The sequence below is a fragment of the Eurosta solidaginis genome, chromosome 4 (assembly GCF_040869045.1).
Source record: "Eurosta solidaginis isolate ZX-2024a chromosome 4, ASM4086904v1, whole genome shotgun sequence".
Taxonomy (NCBI): Eukaryota; Metazoa; Arthropoda; class Insecta; order Diptera; family Tephritidae; genus Eurosta; species Eurosta solidaginis.
In genome coordinates, this window is record NC_090322.1 from 103,963,780 (window position 1) to 103,986,495 (window position 22,716).

Genomic DNA, 22,716 nt, shown 5'->3' on the forward strand with positions numbered 1-22,716 from the left:
TTTTTTTTAAATTTTTAGAAAATAAGAGATACATATATATAGCTAGGGAAAACTTGTTGAAATTTTGTAAAGTTGTAAGAAAAGTGTATATTTTTCACTCCTTGCAAACGAGTTTCAAGTTTTAGAATATACCAAAGAAATATAATTAAATTATTGTACTTTTGATAGTACTGTCAATCGAATCAAAAAGTTCTTTTCAAAATTTTGTATATTTTAGAAAAACATCTCTGTGGTAAGAAAAATTTTTGCAAAGTTATACAAGTATTTTTCATTAATTCTGGCTTTTTGTTAAAAAGAACTGACTGGCTCTCTGATAAATATCAAATTTTATTAAATCGAGTAATCAAAAAGCTAATAGTTCATGTTGAGTTCGAATTAACATAATCTTAAAGTTTTCATAATAGCACTGAAAGGGTTAATGCGCAAGCATCGTCAATCATGTTTGACATTTGCCTTATTCTCATGTTCTTATATCTTTGCATTCGCCTTTGAATTTTCTACTTATCTACTTGCTTTTTTCGCTGTGCACTACATACCGCCACAATTAATTAATTGTCAATATACTTATCAGTTGTATTACAATAAAGTGTATTGTTATAATTAAGGCGAACTTAATCGAAACACAGCATTTTATGATTTGCATTGGAAAGGTATATCCGCATCCGCATACAGTCCACCAAATCAACTCGCAGCTGTTACCAACACGCCACCCGCATCATCATTTTTTGGTCCTACGAACCGTATTCAATTTGCAAATTCGAATTTCGCTAGTGCAAGTATAAGATTGCAGATACAATATATTATTCGTACATTTTCAGAATTACAACTTGTATATACAAATATATTACAATAAATTCAAGCCATAGGAAAAAGTGCCGCAATATATTTCGCACCGGAAAAATCCGTAACATTCATTTGCCCTCTACGATCCTTACACACGTCGGCTCGTATGTTTTTTCGTAAGACATATTAACTTTGATTTGCCCTCTGCAGCAGCAACAAATAAAATATCAGCATAGATATCCTTTACATATACGAACATTCGTACATTTATATAAACAAAATTTACAAAAATTATAACATTTATATTATATTTTCAAATTCCGAGACAACCGCGTCGTCCTTCATTTGCCCTTGCAAGTATCGTACGATATTTAAGAGCTACGAACAAATCGCCAAAAGCAAACAAATAAAATGTCCAATTCCGTCAAAACTCGCGATTCTGCACTCAATGCCATCAAGCGGTATATGACCAAGACTACCGATGAATTACATGTAATGGATGCCGAAAATGTAAATAGTTATCTTTAGTTCCTAAGTGAGCAGTGGGTCCGTTTTAATACTGCACAGGATGCGGTTGAAATCTCGTGCGGAACCGAAAACATGCAGGTAGAGGAAAACACGAGAATACAAGCTGAGGCATGGTATATAACTGCCTTATCCAGTCTTAATCGCATTAAGAAATGTTGTGAGGAGTTGAAATCAACGCCTTCGGCAACGCCAGTATCTGCTGCAATACGCCTACCAAAGATGGAGCTTCCTACATTTTCCGGCAACGCTACGGAATGGATTGGGTTTTTCGACGCATTTTCTTCGTTGGTTGATCGCAACACCGCATTGTCAGCTGGACAAAAACTTCACTATCTGCGCAGTTGTTTGAAAGGTGAAGCGTTAAAAATAATAAACGGCTTTCAAGTATGTGATGCAAATTATGAAGTAGCTTGGGAGCTCTTAAAATCGCGTTATAAACTATTGCGTGTAATAGTGGAAGGTCATCTCAGAGCTATGTACAACGTAAAAAAAGTAGCTTGTGACTCCGCTGAATCAATAAAGGGGGTGATTGACACATTTCAACAACACATACGCGAACTTAAGGGTTTAGGGATCCTAGTCGACTTCTGGGATGATTGGCTTGTATACCAGGTAGTAAATAAGCTAGCTTTCGGAACGCGAAAACAGTGGGAGTTGTCACTAGTCAGTGATGAGCCTCCAACATTCGAGCAATTGGTATTGTTTTTGGAAGTGAGATGTCGCTCTTTGCCGATGCTTTCCTCAACAGCTACGTCCGTATCAAACAAAGGTAAAGTCAATACAGTTAGCAAATCAACGAACGTGTTTCACGCCATGCAAGATCAAAACAGCTCGACTTGCACCTATTGTAATGGCACGCATAAAATATATAGCTGTGACAGGTTTCGTGATCTAGATGAAAAGGCCAAATCTAAATTCGTATTAGAATCCCGCCTGTGCACAAATTGCCTCAGCTCCGGCCATTACAAGGCGAAATGCAAAAGCACGTCCGCATGTAGGGTGTGCCGTCAGCGCAACCAGTTCGCCTTTGGTCAACAACGTATCTAACGCTATTCCGTCTACACTAACCGCAACCAGTACACCGCAAGCAAGCGCAACTCTCTCTGGGTTTGAGTCCACCGCACATACCTCGTCCGGATGCACCTCCTCGTGTTTGAACACCAACTCTAGCACCCTGCTTAAAGAAAGAACTGTTTTGTTAGCCACTGCCCTTGTTAAAGTACGCGATTGTTCAGGTCGCTTCCAACCCGCACGTTTGTTGTTCGATTCGGCGTCGCATGCCTCTTTCGTAACCGATGCACTAGTTCAACGTTTAGGCGTACAACGGAAAGCGTCAGCAGTTTTCATTACGGGAATTGGTTCATCTCAAGGGGGTCGCTCGAGAGGTGAGGTCTTGCTTTCGTTGTCATCTTTTTGCTCAGGTAAATTATTCAATGTAAAGGCCAGATTGTGGGAGTTGGAGGAAGCGCCGCAAAAGATCCACCTCACTCAGGAAGAGCATTATTGTGACGAGCTGTTCGAAACAACGAATGGAAGGGCACCCGACGGCCGATTCGTAGTTGACCTACCGCTGAAACCTGATGTGCCGCTGGGAGATTCGCGTGAATATGCTGTACGTAACCTACTAAGAATCGAGAGGAGACTTGCACGAGACGAAACCCTACGACAAGGCTACAATGAGTTCATGCAGGAACATATCGATATGAAACATATGGAGCTTGCTTCAGAATCACCTTACAATACTTTTTACATGCCGCATCACCCTGTTGTAAAGGAATCGAGCATTACAACTAAATTAAGAGTTGTGTTCAACGCATCCGCTAAATCCACTTCCTGAAACTCGTTAAATGACGCGTTATTCGTCGGCCCCTAGCTGCAATCCGATTTGTTTTCTGTTTTAACGCGCTTCAGAACGCATCGCTACGCTATGACCGCAGACATCGCAAAAATGTATCGCCAAGTTTGCGTATCACCGAAGCACATCGACTTACAACGGATTGTCTGGCGGAGTGACGCATCTTTACCCATGCAAGATTGCTGAATGTTGCGCGTAACGTACGGTGTGACCGCCACTTCCTATCTCGGCGTGAAAGCACTTCAACAAACCGCAAGATGTGGGTCACACATTTGTGAGAAAGCTGCTTATGTTATCTTCAAGGACTTTTATATGGACGATCTCCTCACTGGCACCGCTTCCGAGGAAGAGTTACTACTCCTGCAACGAAACGTATCCAATATACTTAAACAAGGTGGGTTTGAGCTTCGTAAGTGGGCTTCGAATTGTGTGGCACTTAACGAAAGCATTTCGAACGCGTCAAAGACTATATCTCACTACTTAGTCGATTGTAAAGATGTCCACTCTCTGGGATTAGTTTGGAACACTGAGAAAGATTTCTTGACATTCGCCATTAAAATAAACAAACTGCCTGATACTTTAACGAAGAGGACTTTTTTATCTGATGCCAGCACGCTATTTGACCCTCTGGGACTGCTCGTCCCAGCGACTATAAAATCAAAGATGTGGTTTCAGGAGATCTGGCGTAATAATATTGTTTGGGACAACAATATTCCGGACTCCATCGCAACAAAATGGTTGGAGCATCGATTGGAGCTAAAAATGTTTTCTAATCTGAAGTTTAATCGCTGGTTGGGCCTAGGAACGACTGGGACAATCACAGAGTTACATATTTTTGCTGACGCATCCGAGCGCGCTTATGCCCCTGTTATATACGCGCGCACGCTGCAGCTCGACGGTTGTGTCACTGTTGCCTTGATATCGTCGAAAACGAAAGTAGCGCCGCTCAAAGCTACAACATTGCCGCGCCTAGAACTGTGCGCCGCGCATCTAGCTGCTAAGTTGGCGCGAAGTATTTTACACAGTTGTCATAACATCCGCTATCCCTTTTACGCATGGACAGACTCCACTGTTACCTTGGCATGGTTACAATCACACCCTAGCCGATGGGTAACCTTCGTTGCCAACCGCGTTGCCGACATTCAGGAAGTCCTGCCACCTGAGTGCTGGAACCATGTGCGCTCAGAGCTAAACCCAGCAGATTGTGCCTCGAGAGGCATAACTCCGTCCGAGTTAACGCGCCAACAACTTTGGTGGTTTGGTCCTGAGTTCCTGAATAGTCCGACCCAGTTCTGGAAGCAAACGTCAAATCAGCATACAACCGAGTTGGGCGTTCGTAATAAAGTAGCTCACGTCACGACTTCAAATGAGCACTGGCCGATACTTACGAAGATTTCATCTTATTCGAAGCTACGACGCGTCATTGCCTACGTATTGCGTTTTTTCAATAACGCTAGAGCCCGCACTCGACCCAACGATGCTTAGTTCTTTGGGCCTCCTAGTTGTCAAGAATTATCTGAAGCTGAATTTCGTCTGGTGAGGTATACACAACGCGTTTATTTCCCTAATGAAATTTCTCTTTGCAGCGCAAAACGGCCCGTTCCGCTTCGCAGCAGTCTTTTGCGCTTGCAGCCATACCTTGATGAAACCAACGTCTTACGTGTGGGAGGCAGACTAAAGAATGCAGAAGTAACTCATGACGTAAAACACCACATTATACTGCTGAAAAACTGTCCGCTTGCGAAACTCATTATCGGTGAGATACATACATTTACGCATTATGCAAACTGTACTACAGCGGTGGTATTGGGTTATCGGCGCCCGCAACATAATTCGCATCATTTACCACAAATGCGTGAAATGTACATTGGTGAACCGTAATCTCGCTACCAAGTCAATGGGAGACTTGCCTGCGGCTCGAACTACCTTCGCTCGATATTTTACGCGCACCGCTGTGCACTAGGGCGATGCATTTAGAGTTTGTTAGCGACTTGTCAACGCTTGAGTTTCTTCTTAATGCCTTTAAGAGATTCATGAATCGCAGAGGGAATTGTATAGTTATGTCGTCGGACATTGGCACACATTTTGTTGGCGCTGAGAAGGAGTTGCGCATGGCATTCCAAAAGTGCATGGCGGACACCAAACTCCATTCGTTTTTCACCGAGTCCAAAATAGAGTGGCGCTTCAACCCCCCTATCAGCGCCCCACATGGGAGGTTACTTGGAGACTGGTATTAAGCGAATAAAGTACCATCTCAAGCGCGTGCTAGGCGAAACGCTGTTGTCCTACGAAGAGTTCACCACATTGTTGACGGATATAGAAGCTTGCGTAAGCTCCCGACCGCTCTGCGAGAATTCCTCATTCGATGCTGACCTGGAAGTCTTAACTCCCGGTCATTTTATCATCGGCGAACCATTGAAATCAATCCCAGAACCTGAAGGTCAAGCGTTCTGTGGAAGTCTTCGTCAGCGTTGGCAAGCGTTCTCTGCTATGAGACAGCATTTCTGGCGTCGGTGGAGAGACGAATACCTAGTCAGTATACAGAGTTGATCTAAATGGTTTCGCCCTTCACGTAACTTCGCAGAAGGCGATGTAGTTACCGTTGCCAATGAATCAACACCACCGACGAATTGGACTATGGCGAGAGTATTAAAATGCCATCCAGGTACAGACGGTATTGTACGAGTGGTCACTTTGAAGACGCCAAATGGGGAACTCGTTAGACCTATCGTAAAACTTTGCCTACTACCTATGCCTATGCTTCATTATTCATGCTATGTAAATTTTTTAACATTGTTGAAACTATCATAGATAGTTCAAGGGCGGCGGTATGTTGAGTTCGAATTAACATAATCTTAAAGTTTTCATAATAGCACTGAAAGTGTTAATGCGCAAGCATCGTCAATCATGTTTGACATTTGCCTTATTCTCATGTTCTTATATTTTTGCATTCGCTTTTGAATTTTCTACTTATCTTCTTGCTTTTTGCGCTGTGCACTACATACCGCCACAATTAATTAATTTTGAATATATTTATCAGTTGTATTACAATAAAGTGTATTGTTATAATTAAGGCGAACTTAATCGAAACACGGCATTTTATGATTTGCATTGGAAAGGTATATCCGCATCCGCATACAGGCCACCAAATCAACCCGCAGCTGTTACCAACACGCAACCCGCATCATCAGTTCCTTTATTAAATAATAGAATTAAAAAGATACTTATCACACTAATCCTTAGTATTAACTGATTTGAAAAAATTTGGCTTATCGATTGATTGGTTTTTAATGGAATTGCCCTTTTAGAAGCTCGACCTAATCTGCTTTGATACTTTATCAATTATCGAATTAATTACTTTGATAAATAAACAAATGTCATTTTAATGTCAAAAATCCGAATATTATTATTATTTTATTTCAATATTATTTGTATTTATTTTTTAATTTATATAAAAAATATTATAGTTTAGTAAATACGTAAAAAAATTGTGATTACAAATAATTATTATTTGAGCTATTTAATAACTTTAATACTATGTTCAAACAGAAAAATAAATTGAAGAAATTTCGATTTGAATTGAGTGCTGTTCATACAACTCGATTTAGCTTACACAATAGTAATTTGATAGCTGGTTGGTTCATCTCTACAGCAAGAACATACCTTTGTTCAAACTGTCAAAATGAACACGCACATTATTAGGCGAATGAAATGGAATGAAAACATAAAACTTTGAAATTTTTGTGTGTTGGAAGAAAATGTGTTCAATATTTTGGTTTCATTTTGATTTTGCCATCTTATTTTGACAATCCATACTCCAGTGAAATGAAAGACATAAAATCAGCTGATGAGATGAGCCAACCATATAGTTCAGCCATGCGTAACTGACGTTTAAGTATACTCAATAAAAACACTTTACAATGTTGCATTTGCAGTTTGAAACAATTTATTATGCAATTTTTTTTAAATTGGCAATTTATTATTACAATTTATTATATGACAAATTGCGTAATAAATTGCCCAAATAGTATAAATTGCCAATTTGGTGTGTGTTTGAACCTAGTATAAGACCGTTTTATCTTAAAATTTATGTGCGATGAAAACAAATTTTATGTAAAAAGTCCTTTTAACAGATGTATTCTTAATATTTTATGATAAAACGGCTTTTAGAACAATTGTAAATGAATTTTTATATTATTAAATAAACGTTCTCATTAAAAATTTAAAAAAAAAGTTTGGAGATTTTTTTGTGTATTTGGGAGTTTTTTTTAGGTATTTTTTGAGTATTTTGGTAAACATTTTGGACATTTTTAGGCATAAAATTTTTCCGATATGGCATCCCTACAAAAATAAAACCCTGTTATGGGAAATTTTCAATTAGAGAGGAGCAACTATGCATTTTTCTTTATGGCACTTTGGTATAAGTGTGAGAAGGATGCGCGATCACACGTACACGACTCGTTCAAGGGGAAAGTGGATAAAATCTGCACACTGCCTATACAAAATTATCCATTTTTTTATCCATGTTTTTACGTGTGCATTATCCAGTTTTTTACGCAGTTTTGGTTGGCAGGGTTGTAGACCTTTACAATGATGAACACTACGACAATTAAAAATGAAATGAACTCTATTACAAATAAAATTGATCATAATGTATTTTCACTTGTAAAAACTTCAGCGAATATAGAAAAAGTAACTTAACTGCGTCCAGTAACGGGTTCAAAAACAACAAGCAAAATACTTTTGTGAGCACAAATTTTCATTGCTATGCACTTTTTTGTTGCATGTACCTAACGCTACTATTTTTGTGCATGTTGTGTAGCTCATTCCCTAATACTGTTTTCACACAGAAACTTAATGATCTCATTTCACCTTCTAATGAAATCGTAAATTTTTGCTTTCACACAGAAGTAACTGCTCGATTAGTATGAAGGATGAAATGTCAAGCGAATAAAATGAAAATGCTATATGACAGAAAATCATGGCGGAACGATACAAGGTGGCAGTATGGTGACATAAATAAGAATTCCATGTACTTTGGTTTTGTAAATTCTATGGACAAATGTCAAAATCGTACTGCGCCGGAAGTTGATGTATCAAATCAAATAAAAAAAGGTTATAATCAGCTGTTCGATGCGGCCACCTTGTATCGTTCCGTCATGCAGACAATGACATTTACTTTGACAAATGACATTTTTAAGCACTGAACACACCAAAAACTAAGAAACTGAACGCTCCCAACAGAGTTGCATTGTGTTTTTGACTTTATTAGGCATTCGATTAGCTACTAATGAAATAATTATAGATTCTAATTTTGTAGGGAAGATTGAACTCAATAAGAGTCATAATGTAGAAAACTGCCTTTATTATTCAATAGGCCGTCTGTGTGAAAACAGTATAAGACGATAATCAATATTGCGTGCAATCAATTTAAATTATTATGTTCGGATACTTAGTACATACAAAATCTGAAATTTGTACATACGAGTAGTTATGCAAAATACTTTTGTGAGTAACTGTACATAGAAGGCAACTTGAAGCAAAGAGAAACAATCACACATCACGTTATTATCAACTAAGAGCAGTAGCTGTTACTCACACATACACACGCATATAGCTAGAAGAAAAACATAAACTACAGATATACATGTATATAGCTAAATAACCAAGTATGAGATACATGTGTTCCAGAAGGCATGTTCGTGAAAAGTCTAAACCTTAGGAGAAAAAGGTGAACGAGGACAACTGAGATTATAAATCCATTTAATTTGTTGCGACCCTCCCACAAATTGCCATCCTCGGAGCAGCTCCTTCCAATTGGACTGCTCTGGGAAGGTATTGAACCTAACCCCGGTTCCAGGCTGTGGTTCTGCTGTGTATGTCGGAAAAGGATTTATCTCAGCCTATATCCTTCAAGGCGCCTTCATTCATCTCTGACTCCCAGAGTGGCGACTGCCCCCTATGCACTTCAGAATTCTGCAACGTAATTGTAACGGATTAACCGGCAAGATCGCAGATATAGGTGACGTACACGAATAAAAATAATATATGAAAAAATAGTACTTCATTGACGGGCTCGATAACCAACGCTACGTCAAGCAATGCGTTTTTGTCAACTGTCCTACAACGGCCGCACCTTCCCAGCTCTCTGGTGCGCTACCCGCCACTCCTTTGCAGGTGACTGCCGTGCCACCTCGTAGGGCTGTATTTGTGTCCCGATTACACTCTTCGCTTTCCGAAAATGATGTTGCTCATTACGTTTGCTCTAAACTTGGTGTTGCACCCACTAGTAACATCAATTTGTATAAATTTAACTTTAAATGTGAGAGAGACATCTCCTCATTTGAAATATCTCTTTCAGATGAATATATCGATAAGGTACTTGATTCCTCTTTTTGGCCTAATCATACTGTGGTTCACTTGTTAACAAGAGAGGCGAGGGTCGAACTTGTTTTATTTCAGCCAAAAAACGGTATGAAGAACACAGTAATAACAACACAAAGGTAATTGCTGATCTGTCCCGTCTTCTCATTAATTACCAAAATGTTCGTGGTTTACGATCAAAACTTGTTCCATTCTTCCTTAATTCTTTCAACTTTTCTGCACAAGTTGTAGATTTTACGGAGACCTGGCTAAAGCCTGATAATTACAATTCTGAGGTTTTTTTCACATAAATATTCTGTTTATCTGCGTGATCGCATCTCTAGAGCGGGAGGAGTCCTTATTGCTGTTGAATCATTTGAGTTGATTTCGCTGGACATTATCTCTCATATCGAATTCATAGCAGTTAGGCTATCATTCGGTGGCTATAGCGTAATTGTTTGCTGTTCATATATACTACCCCGTTAGGATATGGATGTTTATGCTAGTCATAGATCGGCCATCTGCGATTAGCATTCGCAGTTGGGAGATAACGATCGACTTGTTGTTGTTGGTGACTTTAATTTGCCAACACTTAGATGGGTTAATATAAGTGATTCAAACTTTCTAACTCTACTGCTCAACATGAGTTTCTTAATTGCTTGTTAGACTCATCTCTTTTACAGATTAACAATGTTCCAAATAGTGGAAATAAAATGCTGGATTTAGTATTTGTGGATGGCTCGTTGGGTACTGCCCTTTCGCAAATCCCACCTTATCCCTTCCAGAAGGCCCTCTTCACCCTACGCTAGAAATATCTCTTGATATCAGCCTACCCCGTAGGATTCAAGTACAGTCTCGTCCCCGATCTAGATGCTTCTACAAAGCGAATTTCATTATGCTCAATGATCTGTTGGCTTCCCATGATTGGTCGGATCTCTATGCTTGCACTGATGTCTATTCGGCTATCTCTATATTTTACAGTACGCTTGATGGCTTCTTTGATACCTGCATTCCTACTCGCTATACCCTATGTTCGAATAAACCCCCTTGGTTTTCAAGGCAACTTATCAGACTTAATAACATTAAATCTAGGCTTTATAAGAGATTCAAGAAATCTGGAGCATCTGCAGACCTCGTTCTAAATTTCATCGTCTTAATCAGCTTTGTTATAAAAATTACTTGAGTTGTTGTAAAGCCCAATTTTTTTAGGAATCCAAAAAAGTTTTACAGTTTCGTAAATTCAAAGCGGAAAATTTCTGGGTATCCTTCCTCATTAACCTTTGGAGGTAAAAAAGCTTGCACTGATGACGACATTGCTGAACTATTTTCTGAGTTCTTTAAGTCCACGTATTCATCCAGTGGTTTTCATTCCGGTCAATATCCCTATCGCTTAGATAGCTCAAATTCCATTAGGAATCCTGGGGGTCGATTCTGGTTGTGCGTTATCGTAAAGTGAAAAGTATTAACACCAATTCTCCACGATTATTGATTCTCGTTTTGCGTTAAAACTTCGAATTGAAGTGAAAACAAAGTTAACGCCGATACAAATTTTGTGTTAACGTTTGAATTAAAAAAAAAATTGTTAAAAATAGAAAAAATATTACAGACAACAAAACAATTTTATTATGGAAAATGGAAAAAAAGTGCAGCGTCGTGCTAAAAGAGCAAGCCAGGTCCAAAAGGAGCACCTCATTAATTATTTAGAAAATAGTCTGGACCACGCTAACGACAAGTGAGTTTTCTTTTTTAGCTATTTCCAAAAATTTAAATAATTAATTTTTTCCCACTAGATTCTCAAGCGTAGATGGGGCAAAACTTCAAGGCAGGAAATGGGAAGAATTAGCCCAATCACTTAATTGTTTCGGAGCAGCACAAAAGTGTGGCAGCAAATGGAGGAAGTATTGGACGGATTTAAGGTAATGTATTTGTACGGCCACCGTGGTGTGATGGTAGCGTGCTCCGCCTACCACCCCGTATGCCCTGGGTTCACACCCCGGGCAAAGCAACATCAAAATTTTAGAAATAAGGTTTTTCAATTAGAAGAAAGTTTTTCTAAGCGGGGTCGCCCCTCGGCAATGTTTGGCAATCGCTCCGTGTGTATTTCTGCCATGAAAAGCTTTAGTGAAAACTCGTCTGCCTTGCAGATGCCGTTCGGAGTCGGCATAAAACATGTAGGTCCCGTCCGGCCAATTTGTAGGGAAAATCAAGAGGAGCACGACGCAAATTGGAAGAGAAGCTCGGCATTAGATCTCTTCGAAGGTTATCGCGCCTTACATTTATTTTTTTTTTATTTGTACGAATGTTTGTTATGGAACGTTGTTTTTGTAGCAACGTTTCCCCCGTTAAGCGAGCACGCTCACTTTGACTGTAGTTTAAACTCTCACTGAAAAACCGGGCATAAGTCCGTCCTTTATCTGAGTGTTCATGGCATTCAGCGCGGTGGTGGTGTTGTGAATTTTGCAAAAGCATGGTGATGGGTAGGTGCTCAGATGCAATTGCAATCATCGGTAGCCAATCGACACAGTAGCCCCGCTCTGACGACGGCAATGTTAGGGGAACTTTGACAGGAACCCTATAAGGGCACCGCTGTTCACCGCGCTGAACATAGTGTCATCTTTTCCTCCGCGAGGTCATGCCCTCTATTGTCGGAAGGCTGATCGGAATTCTAGAAATAGAGGAAGAAGAGAAAGAATAAGTGAGAAAGGTGGAGAGGATGGGAGGGGATGTTGTAGGGAGGGAGATCGATAGAAAATGGGGCAGGAATATGGACATGGATACGGAGAGGGAAGGGAGATGAAGAGGGAAAGGAACCAAGAGAAGGAGGGTCGAAGGATAGGGCCAAGGCGAGTAAAACTTGGGCAGAAAAACCTCTTTCGTGTATAAATTTAACTTTAAATGTGAGAGAGACATCTCCTCATTTAAAATATCTATTTCAGATGAATATATCGATAAGGTACTTGATTCCTCTTTTTGGCCTAAGCATACTGTGGTTCACTTGTTAACAAGAAAGGCGAGGGCCGAACCTGTTTTATTTCAGCCAAAAAACGGTATGAAGAACACAGTAATAACAACACAAAGGTAATTGCTGATCTGTCCCGTATTCTCATTAATTACCAAAATGTTCGTGGTTTATGATCAAAACTTGTTCCATTCTTCCTTAATTCTTTCAACTTTTTTGCACAAGTTGTAGCTTTTACGGAGACCTGGCTAGAGCCTGATAATTACAATTCTGAGGTTTTTTTCACATAAATATTCTGTTTATCTGCGTGATCGCATCTCTAGAGCGGGAGGAGTCCTTATTGCTGTTGAATCATCTGAGTTGATTTCGCTGGACATTATCTCTCATATCGAATTCATAGCAGTTAGGCTTTCATTCGGTAGCTATAGCGTAATTGTTTGCTGTTCGTATATACCAATTCGTTAGGATATGGATGTTTATGCTAGTCATAGATCGGCCATCTGCGATTAGTTTCGCAGTTGGGAGATAACGATCGACTTGTTGTTGTTGGTGACTTTAATTAGCCAACACTTAGATGGGTTAATATAAGTGATTCAAACTTTCTAACTCCTACTGCTCAACATGAGTTTCTTAATTGCTTGTTAGACTCATCTCTTTTACAGATTAACAATGTTCCAAATAGTGGAAATAAAATGCTGGATTTAGTATTTGTGGATGGCTCGGTGGGTACTGCCCTTTCGCAAATCCCACCTTTATCCCTTCCAGAAGACCCTCTTCACCCTACGCTAGAAATATCACTTGATATCAGCCTACCCCGTAGGATTCAAGTACAGTATCGTCCCCGATCTAGATGCTTCTACAAAGCGAATTTCATTATTCTCAATGATCTGTTGGCTTCCCATGATTGGTCGGATCTCTATGCTTGCACTGATGTCGATTCGGCTATCTCTATATTTTACAGTACGCTTGATGGCTTCTTTGATACCTGCATTCCTACTCGCTATACCCTATGTTCGAATAAACCCCCTTGGTTTTCAAGGCAACTTATCAGACTTAATAACATTAAATCTAGGCTTTATAAGAGATCCAAGAAATCTGGAGCATCTGCAGACCTCTCTAAATATCTAATAGCTCGTTAAATTTCACCGTCTTAATCAGCTTTGTTATAAAAATTACTTGAGTTGTTGTAAAGCCCAATTTTTTTAGGAATCCAAAAAAGTTTTACAGTTTCGTAAATTCAAAGCGGAAAATTTCTGGGTATCCTTCCTCATTAACCTTTGGAGGTAAAAAAGCTTGCACTGATGACGACGTTGCTGAACTATTTTCTGCGTTCTTTAAGTCCACGTATTCATCCAGTGGTTTTCATTCCGGTCAATATCCCTATCGCTTAGATAGCTCAAATTCCATTAGGAATCCTGGGGGTCGATTCCGGTTGTGCGTTATCGTAAAGTGAAAAGTATTAACACCAATTCACCACGATTATTGATTCTCGTTTTGCGTTAAAACTTCGAATTGAAGTGAAAACAAAGTTAACGCCGATACAAATTTTGTGTTAACGTTTGAATTAAAACAAAATTGTCAAAAATAGAAAAAATATTACAGACAACAAAACAATTTTATTATGGAAAATGGAAAAAAAAGTGCAGCGTCGTGCTAAAAGAGCAAGCGAGGTCCAAAAGGAGCACCTCATTAATTATTTAGAAAATAGTCCGGACCACGCTAACGACAAGTGAGTTTTCTTTTTTAGCTCTTTCTAAAAATTTAAATAATTAATTTTTTCCCACTAGATTCTCAAGCGTAGATGGGGCAAAACTTCAAGGCAGGAAATGGGAAGAATTAGCCCAATCACTTATTGTTTCGGAGCAGCACAAAAGTGTGGCAGCAAATGGAGGAATTATTGGACGGATTTAAGGTTGTATTGTTACGTAACAGCCTGGTGTGGGATAGGAGGAGTGGCGGAGTGGCATGGTAGTAGCCCGGCTGAGGCTCGTCGGCTTTGAGGCGCGGTTCTTGCCACTTCTCCTTCCCCAACAGTTACATAGCAAAATTGAGTTCATGCCTGAGGGAAAGTATCTAAACAAACTAAAGAAAAATAAATATAGGAAAGCGGGAGAAAGCCTGTCCGAGTCAGGTGCAGCCTTCCCACCCCTCCTGTTCACGGGATGTGAACAGCCTTTGGACTCTACTATGGCTCCGCTTCCCGAGTAGAGTCCCCTTAAACCTGACAAATGTTCGTTTCTAAGAGTTTACGTCCCTTTCATTACCCACTCAAATACCCCAACTTACCATCAGTTAGCACAAGGGCAACACCTGCACCAACAACTTGCAGCTTTTAGCCAGACATGGTTTACTTCTGTCTCTCCTAAAAAGATCACAATTTCAGCCCATGTATGCAAATTAGGCAACACTTTCGTTTCTAAGTGACAATTTATTGATATAAACTATTTCAAAAAATTTGGTTTTGAAAACCTAAATAACTATCTCGAAAACTTATTCTTTCTATGCTCTTACTACTATATGCTTTAAATTCAATTATAATACTTAATCCAACTTTTCCTTAACTCTTCCTTTCTTTCACGTACTTTATATTTTAATTCTTAGACACGGCCTAATACATATCTAACCATTTGTGTACACGCATACGCATAAACATGTGTGAATCTGTACGCTTGTGTGTGCGCTCACTCCCAAACAAATGTTGAACTATACGTGTGGGTATGTGCTACTTTACTCTGGGATTGTAATTACAAAAGTACGTGGGTTAAGGTGTGTGTGCATACGATTTTTTTTTTTTTCTTTCTTTTATGAAAAACTCACCTCGCTCAGAACTCCGAGTTGGTACCAAATCGTTGTGCGGAGCTGGAAGTAAAAAAAGAGAAAAAAACAAACAACATATACAGAACAATGTAATTTATGTTCTGTTACAGGTCTTTGGCCGATTGACCGTGGTCACGGCTAATCCTATGCCTAAGTGTCTTTTGTCTTTAGTTTCGCGTTTCGGTTCAAAGCATGTGCATACTTTTATACACTGCTATAGAACTCCAAATAAAAAAATCGCCGGAAAACTAAATTACGTCAGAATAGAGTCACTTTTTTCTGCGTAAAAAAAAATGAAAAAAATAAAAAAATGTTTATAAAAAAAAAACGCGAAGACCAAACAATAGGCGTACCGACTGGGTATTAATAAAAATAGATCAATTCAATAAAAATTGAAAGTGTAAGTGAAATAACTGTGATAATTAGGTATCCAAAAAATTTTTGGATAGAAAAAAATTTCTTCTTTTCGTTTATACTACAAGATAGTATGACAATTCGAAAGGCGAAATAGTGTTTGTGAGTAAATTTCTTGCGAGTGGCTCATGCACCTCCAAATAGGCCTGTGTAGGGCTGGGTACGAATGCCCAGAAATTAGTGTGTGTGTCGACAAAAATAATATATTGTTGACAGTGAAACTAGGGCAGGAAAAATCAAGGATGCAAGAAAAGCTTATACGAATTAAATTATAGAACTAATAATAAAAAAATTTATTAAATAAAAAATTCATAAAAATTCAAATAAAAAAAAAAGGTAATAGTTTTACGGCCTAATATAATCAATATAAATTAAAACTGTGGTGAGTAAATAAGAATATTCAAGTTGGCGAGCGCGCTCCGGGTGAGTCGCGCTTAACTGCTCTCGTTCTCAGATTTTCCAATGATAGATTAGTGGTGTGTTGGGTTTCAGTGTAGTGAATAAAGGTGGATAAATGTGGCCGATGATGCCGTGTACTATGTTGCATATTTAATATTTATGAATTTTAAATTAAAACCAAATTCGATCGAATGAAAATCCAAGAAAAGTAAAAATTCACAACAAATATTTCGACGGAAATACAAAGTAACATGTTGTTTACAACGAGAACGTTCAAAATTTAAAAGGGGATTTTGGGTCAAAGAATGTTTAGCTTGATAATAGAGGAATGATCTTTGGAGAAAAGTACCTATAAAAACTGTACTTTCGCGAAGTGGACTTTAGGTTGAGCCGATTTAGCGCTTCAAAACTATTTTTAATTCAGTAATTGTTTTTTTTTTTTGTATAAAATTCCGAAAATAAAAGGGCTTACTAACAACTCTCTGGTTTCACAAAAATTTACCAAAAAATGTCAATTTCAAACAAAAATCATTTAAACCAAGGTTCAAAATAGAAGAAAAAAAAATGTTCTAATAAAAGGAAAAAGGTGTAAAGAAAAATCGCGTGTAAAAAAACACAAAGGTTTCACAACAAAAAAATAATTTCATATCTCACACTTTGACTTACCTGTGCCTTTGCTGCTTTCTTGAGGGGATTTTTCCACGCCCAGTGGTGGCGATACTCCTTGCTCTGCGGTGCACCTAGGGAGGATTCCCTGGTATCAAAGTTCACTATTATTTTTTTTTTCGTTCGCGTTTACTTTTAGCGTGAAACCGCACTTTGAAAAAAAACTTTGTCACTCGCGCACCCACACTTTAAGGTGAAAAAACGCACTTTGAACACATAACTTTTCACTTCACTTGTGGCACTAATTAAGACCGCGACTTTTCGATTTTTAATCCTGTTGATCAGCGGGACCCCCTTTTATACCTACTAAGCCTTGCGGCATTTAGGACACCGTAAGTCACGAATCGCCTTCCTGCTTTGGTTGAACCAATCCGCGTTCGCCCTTAAGCGGCACGTATATACACATATGTGCAAGCAACAGTTCAACCCACTCACACAATCAAACATCCGCTTTGTTAATATCGTAAAGCGGAGAAGGAGATTTGGTTAGCGGTTGCTTACACATCTGTTCATATACCCGCTTGCGTGTCGTCAGAGAAATCCTCAAAGGCTGTCGTTACAGGCTCGCATCCGCCGATGGTGCCTGCATCATGGAGCGTGTGCGTAAAGAAATTCATAACGCAGCCTTGGGTTGGTTTATAAGTCCAGGGCTAACGTGTGGCCTCGACCCACGACCTAATGCCGGGCTTCTAGTTCGCTTCTTACCTAACTTTTCCCTAAACATATAATACAACAACATATAGTTACTACACTACAAAAATATTACATAAATTACCAACATTCTAAACCTAACATCACTGGGTTCTCAAGCAAAAACTAACCTAGAATATCACAGATGGGCATCTTAATCCTATATCACAGTTTGAACTAATAACTATATCACAGATTGAAGAAAATTGGTCAAGTTGCAAATGTATAAATGGATTAATATGTCAAGTTGGGAGTAATAAATAACATGCAACATTGAACATTAACTAACATCATGCCACAAATATGTCTTTAGCATGGTATACCCCGATTCTGTTTCCACTAACATCACCAAGTTCATACATCGAGTTACCTATTACTTTAAGTACTATGCATTTTACTTGTTTTGGGGCAAGTTTGGGATTATAGTTGTCGATTTGTGAACTCTGTTTAAAATTTCGGCGGTATACCACTTGTCCAATCTTAAACGTCACATCCCTACTTCGAGTATTATATACCTTCTTGCTACGCTCGTGGGCTAACCTCAGCTCTTTCACAATATTATTTCTAATCGCCTGAAGCTTATCTGAAGTTAACTCTAGCTCGCAGTCCACATCCTTGACTGCGCCTAATTTTCGATACAATTCGTACGATGCACCATGTTGCACCATGGGCATACCAAACAACGCATAATACGGTGATGTGTTAATCGCCGAATGGATGACGCTTCGTAATGCAAAGGCCGCGTCACTAATGTGTTTGTCCCAATTTTTCTGGTTTCGCCTACATACGACCTCACTATTTGCAATATTGATCGGTTGACCCTTTCTGCCGCGTTGCCTTGTGGCGAGTAGAATGCCGTTCTTACATGCGTCGTACCATATCTTGCTAAAAATGCTGTAAACATTTCTGAAACGAACTGTTTGCCATTGTCGGAGTGTACATACTCCGGTACACCAAACACGTGAAAAATATCCTTTTCTAAAAATTTTACAACTTCAGCTGAGGTTGCCCTACGCATGGGTTTCAAAAACACAAATTTCGAAAAGTGATCTAGACACACAAACACATAAACATTACCATCACATGTACGTGGGTATGGACCCATAAAATCTATAAATAAACGTTGAAAAGGGCGTTCAGTAACATGTTGTTTTCCCATCAATGGTTTGTGGAAAGCATTTTGGGTTTTGTTGCTTTTACAGGTATCGCAACTTTTAACATAATTTTGTACATCTGCCACATGTCCTGGCCAGTAGTATCTTTCACGGATGCGCGCAAGGGTCTTGTGTATACCTCCATGACCTGCCGAAGGTGAGCAGTGTGATGCCCCCACCAAACCAGAACGAAGTTCAGTTGGTACCCAGAGTTTCCAGGCATGGTCTCCTTAAAGCCCTTCCCCCTTGTCAAATTGCGCCCGTCTATAAACGTATCCATCAGATACGCACAGTTCCGGTAATTTGTCCTTGTTCGGTGTCACCGTGTCTATGAGTTCGTGATACTCAGTCATTTTAAAGTAAGGTGAATTTACGTCAATGTCCAGTATTCTGTCGTTTACTAAAATTTCACTCATGTCGACCCTGGATAAAGCATCCGGCACTACATTCTGGGTGCCCCTACGGTGCTGGATGTCGAAATGGAAGCCTTGTAATTTTAAACTCCACCTTGCCAGCCGGCCAGACAAGTCCTTCTGACCCATCAACCACTTCAAGCTGGCATGGTCAGTTATTACCGTAAAGGGCAATCCCTCGATATAGGGCCGGAACCTCTTTATACTTAGGACCGCTGCATAACACTCTAGTTCCGTGATACTGTAATTTCTTTGTGCCTTATTTGGTTTCGCAGATACGTAGGCAATCGGTCGTTCGTTTCCGTCCTCGTCTAGTTGGAAGAGTACCCCTCCGACTCTGTCCGTGGATGCGTCACATTGCACGTAAAAGTGTTTTTCAAAATCCGGATGTATTAACACCGGTGCAGATATTAATTTTTGCTTTAAGCAATAAAATGCTTGCATCGCTTCGTCCCTCATTTTAAAAGATTTTATTTTGTCTTTAGTGAGGCAGTCGTGCAGCGGTGCTGCAATTGTCGCGTAATCTTGTATGAATCTGCGGTACCAGCCTGTCATCCCTAGGAACCGTCTGAGTTGCTTCGGTGTTCGGGGTTCGGGGAAGTCTCGCATCGCTGCCACCTTATTGAGATCCGTACGGATACATCCGTCGCCTACGACATAACCCAGATATCTTACTTTTTTAAAACAAAACCTACTCTTTTCAACGTTTATCGTCAATTTCGCATCACGAAGACATTTTGCAACACGGGACAACATATCTAAATGGGACGAAAAATTCTCGGAACAAACCAGTAAATCATATAGGTAAACAAACACAGATTCACGAAGATAAGCGGGAATGACCTTGTCCATTAAACGACACATTCGCTGTGCCGCGTTGCACAGTCCAAAAGGCATTACTGTGAAATGGTACAACGGTCTACCAGGTATAGTGAAAGCAGTTTTCTCCCTGGACTTTCGCTCTAAGGGTATCTGCCAAAACGCGTCTTTTAAATCAATGGCAGATATGTACCTGGTATTCTGAAGCCGGCTTAGAATACCGTCTATATGTGGGAGTGGGTAGGCGTCTTTGATGGTGCGATAATTTAATTTGCGGGCGTCCAAACATAGGCGATTTTTAGTTCCTTTGATGACGAGTGAGACGGGGGAATTCCAGCAACTGTTGCTCTCTTCAATAACGCCCATCTCCAACATCCTGTCCAGTTCTGCGAATATTAATTTTTGAATTGCCGGAGAAATAGGGTAGTGGCGCTGCTTCACAGGAAGATGCTCATCCGTCACCTCGATGACGTGCTCCTCTACATCGGTCTTACCCAACCCAAATATCGCGAAGGAAGGAAACTGTGCTTTTACACGATCCAAAGCTACAGTTTCTTCGGGACTCAAATCATGTTGCACCGCATCGAATGATAAGTCACCATCCGCAGGAGTAAGCTCTGATACGACCGAAGCCTTTGATTGGATTTGGGGCCCCCTACTGACTACATTAAGCTGGAAGGCTTTCCAGAAATCGATCCCTAGATAGACCTCTTGTTGCAGTCCAGGCACTATAAGAAATTCCAGCTCCCGAGTGGTACCGTCCCAGAGTACTGGAAGAGTCACTACACCAACAACCGCGGTTTCAACCCCATTCGCTGTCTTCACATTTTGACCCTGAATCGGCAGAATCAGGCTTTCCTTCCCTTCGAGTAATTTATGGGCGTTTTTCCCCAAGCAGCTAGCCCCGGAATCTAAGAGCGCGAGCACCTCGAGTCCACCGATCTCCGTTTTGGCGAACAACCTATTATCACCCTGCACAGTAACTATGGTCGAAATAATTTTTTTTCTAATCCTCTTGAAAATCTTGTGTTTTTCCCGCATCTTCCGTATTTTTTCGAAATTTTTCTTTTTCTTTTTAGCCTTGATCTCTTCGCAGAATATTCTTCTCCTTGCTTCCTCATACCTCAACTTCCTAACATGTAAACTATCTCTAACTGGCTCAACTTTTTTCTTTTCCTCTACTTTTTCCTTTACCTCGTTCTCCCTATCACTTTTTAAAATTTCTATCTGCCTATCTCCAATTAATTCCCCGGGCGATCCTGGTTTGAGGCAGAGCTCCCGGACATCTCTGCCAACGCCCGGTTTCCCGCCTCTGGTTTAAAGACACAAAAGGACGAATCACCTCCACACGCAAAACATTTCATAAAGTGGAAATTCGACTTGCACTTTGTGTCTTTTGCTGCTTCTGCCGGGTTCTTCAAATAGAAATCCACCGGCATGCCACAAGCATAACACAACATAAGGTGAAATGGGGAGGGACAAAACAATTGGTTTTGAACAGGACTAACATTTTGACTATGGACATTGGACGACGAACTTGCGACAGGACTGGGAAAATTGGTTGGGATGTTGGGTTTAGGATGGTTTTGTGTGACAGGGGCACGAGACATATTCTTACTAACTCCTAGATTCCTATTGTCTTTGTTGAACGCCTCTATGTTAAACTCACTCTCCTAAACTTCTGACCAATCTACGTTGTTTGTCCCTAACTCGCTGACTGGCTTCGCCCTAGACCTGTTTTCCTTAATTAACTTTTCCGCCCTCTTGCATTCGGCCTTCAACTCCGCCAATGTCTCTGTCTTTGTCGCGAATGTCAGGTTGGCCAGATATGACTTTAGGTTGCCCTTAATAATTTTGACCAGCTCGTTCTCCGGGATTCTTTGCCTCAGTCAGAACGTTAGGTCGTGGACGTCAGCATAGTACTCGTCGAAGCTCTCTTGGGGCTGCTGCTTCCGCTCCATAATCTCGCGTATTACCTCGTAGTCTGACTCTGCCGACTTAAATTGAGATAAAATTTCCTTCTTCAACCCAAAATAGTCAAACGTCTCGTCATCGGCGTGATCCTCCAGTACCTGCCAATACCACTTGAGAGCGGGCGCTGAAACTAGACAGTGGAAATCGGAAAACAACTGCTGATAGGACAACTGGTATTGTACGCGCATTCGTTCCAACCTGAAAACAAAACTTTCCACCGTCATCCCCTTTGCTGACCCGTCGAACTTAAGGTGCCATTTGTCTAAGTCCACTTTCTTTCGTCCAGAATAGCTGGAGTGGCCGTTGCCTGCATCTGGGTGGTTCGCGTTTCTGTGCTGGTTCATGGTGGCATCCCGATCTTGTCCTGGCGTGGACGTGTTCGGTGGAGGAGCTGATGCAGCAGGAGCGCGCATAGATGTCTCCACATGAGCGACACGATTGCTAAGAGTGGATATATCCTCCCTTACCTTTCGCACTTCGCCCATGTGACTATTCATCTCAGCGTTCTGCTGCATCATCACCTCCATCATACGTCCTAGCTGGTCGATGCGCTCTTCTACCGATGCCTGCGTGCGCCTGTCTCCGCCAGTCCCCGCTGCACCTGCCCTGGGGTCTTGTATCCCTTCACCTCCAACAGCTCCCTCCTCTGTGTCCGACATTTCCAACAATCTTTCCAATTTCTGCGAAAAATTCAGCGAGCGATCTGACGTGTTTATGACAACCCTATCAGTAACCGAAACCTCTGCTTGCCCAAATACCCTAGCAGTGCAAAGATTCCAGAGGTCTATTGGGACGAAATCGGCTGGTAATTCGATGCCTGTGTCGATTTGATTGAATAAGGCCCCTACCACCTCGTTCTCCAAACCCCTTGCTACGCTACGC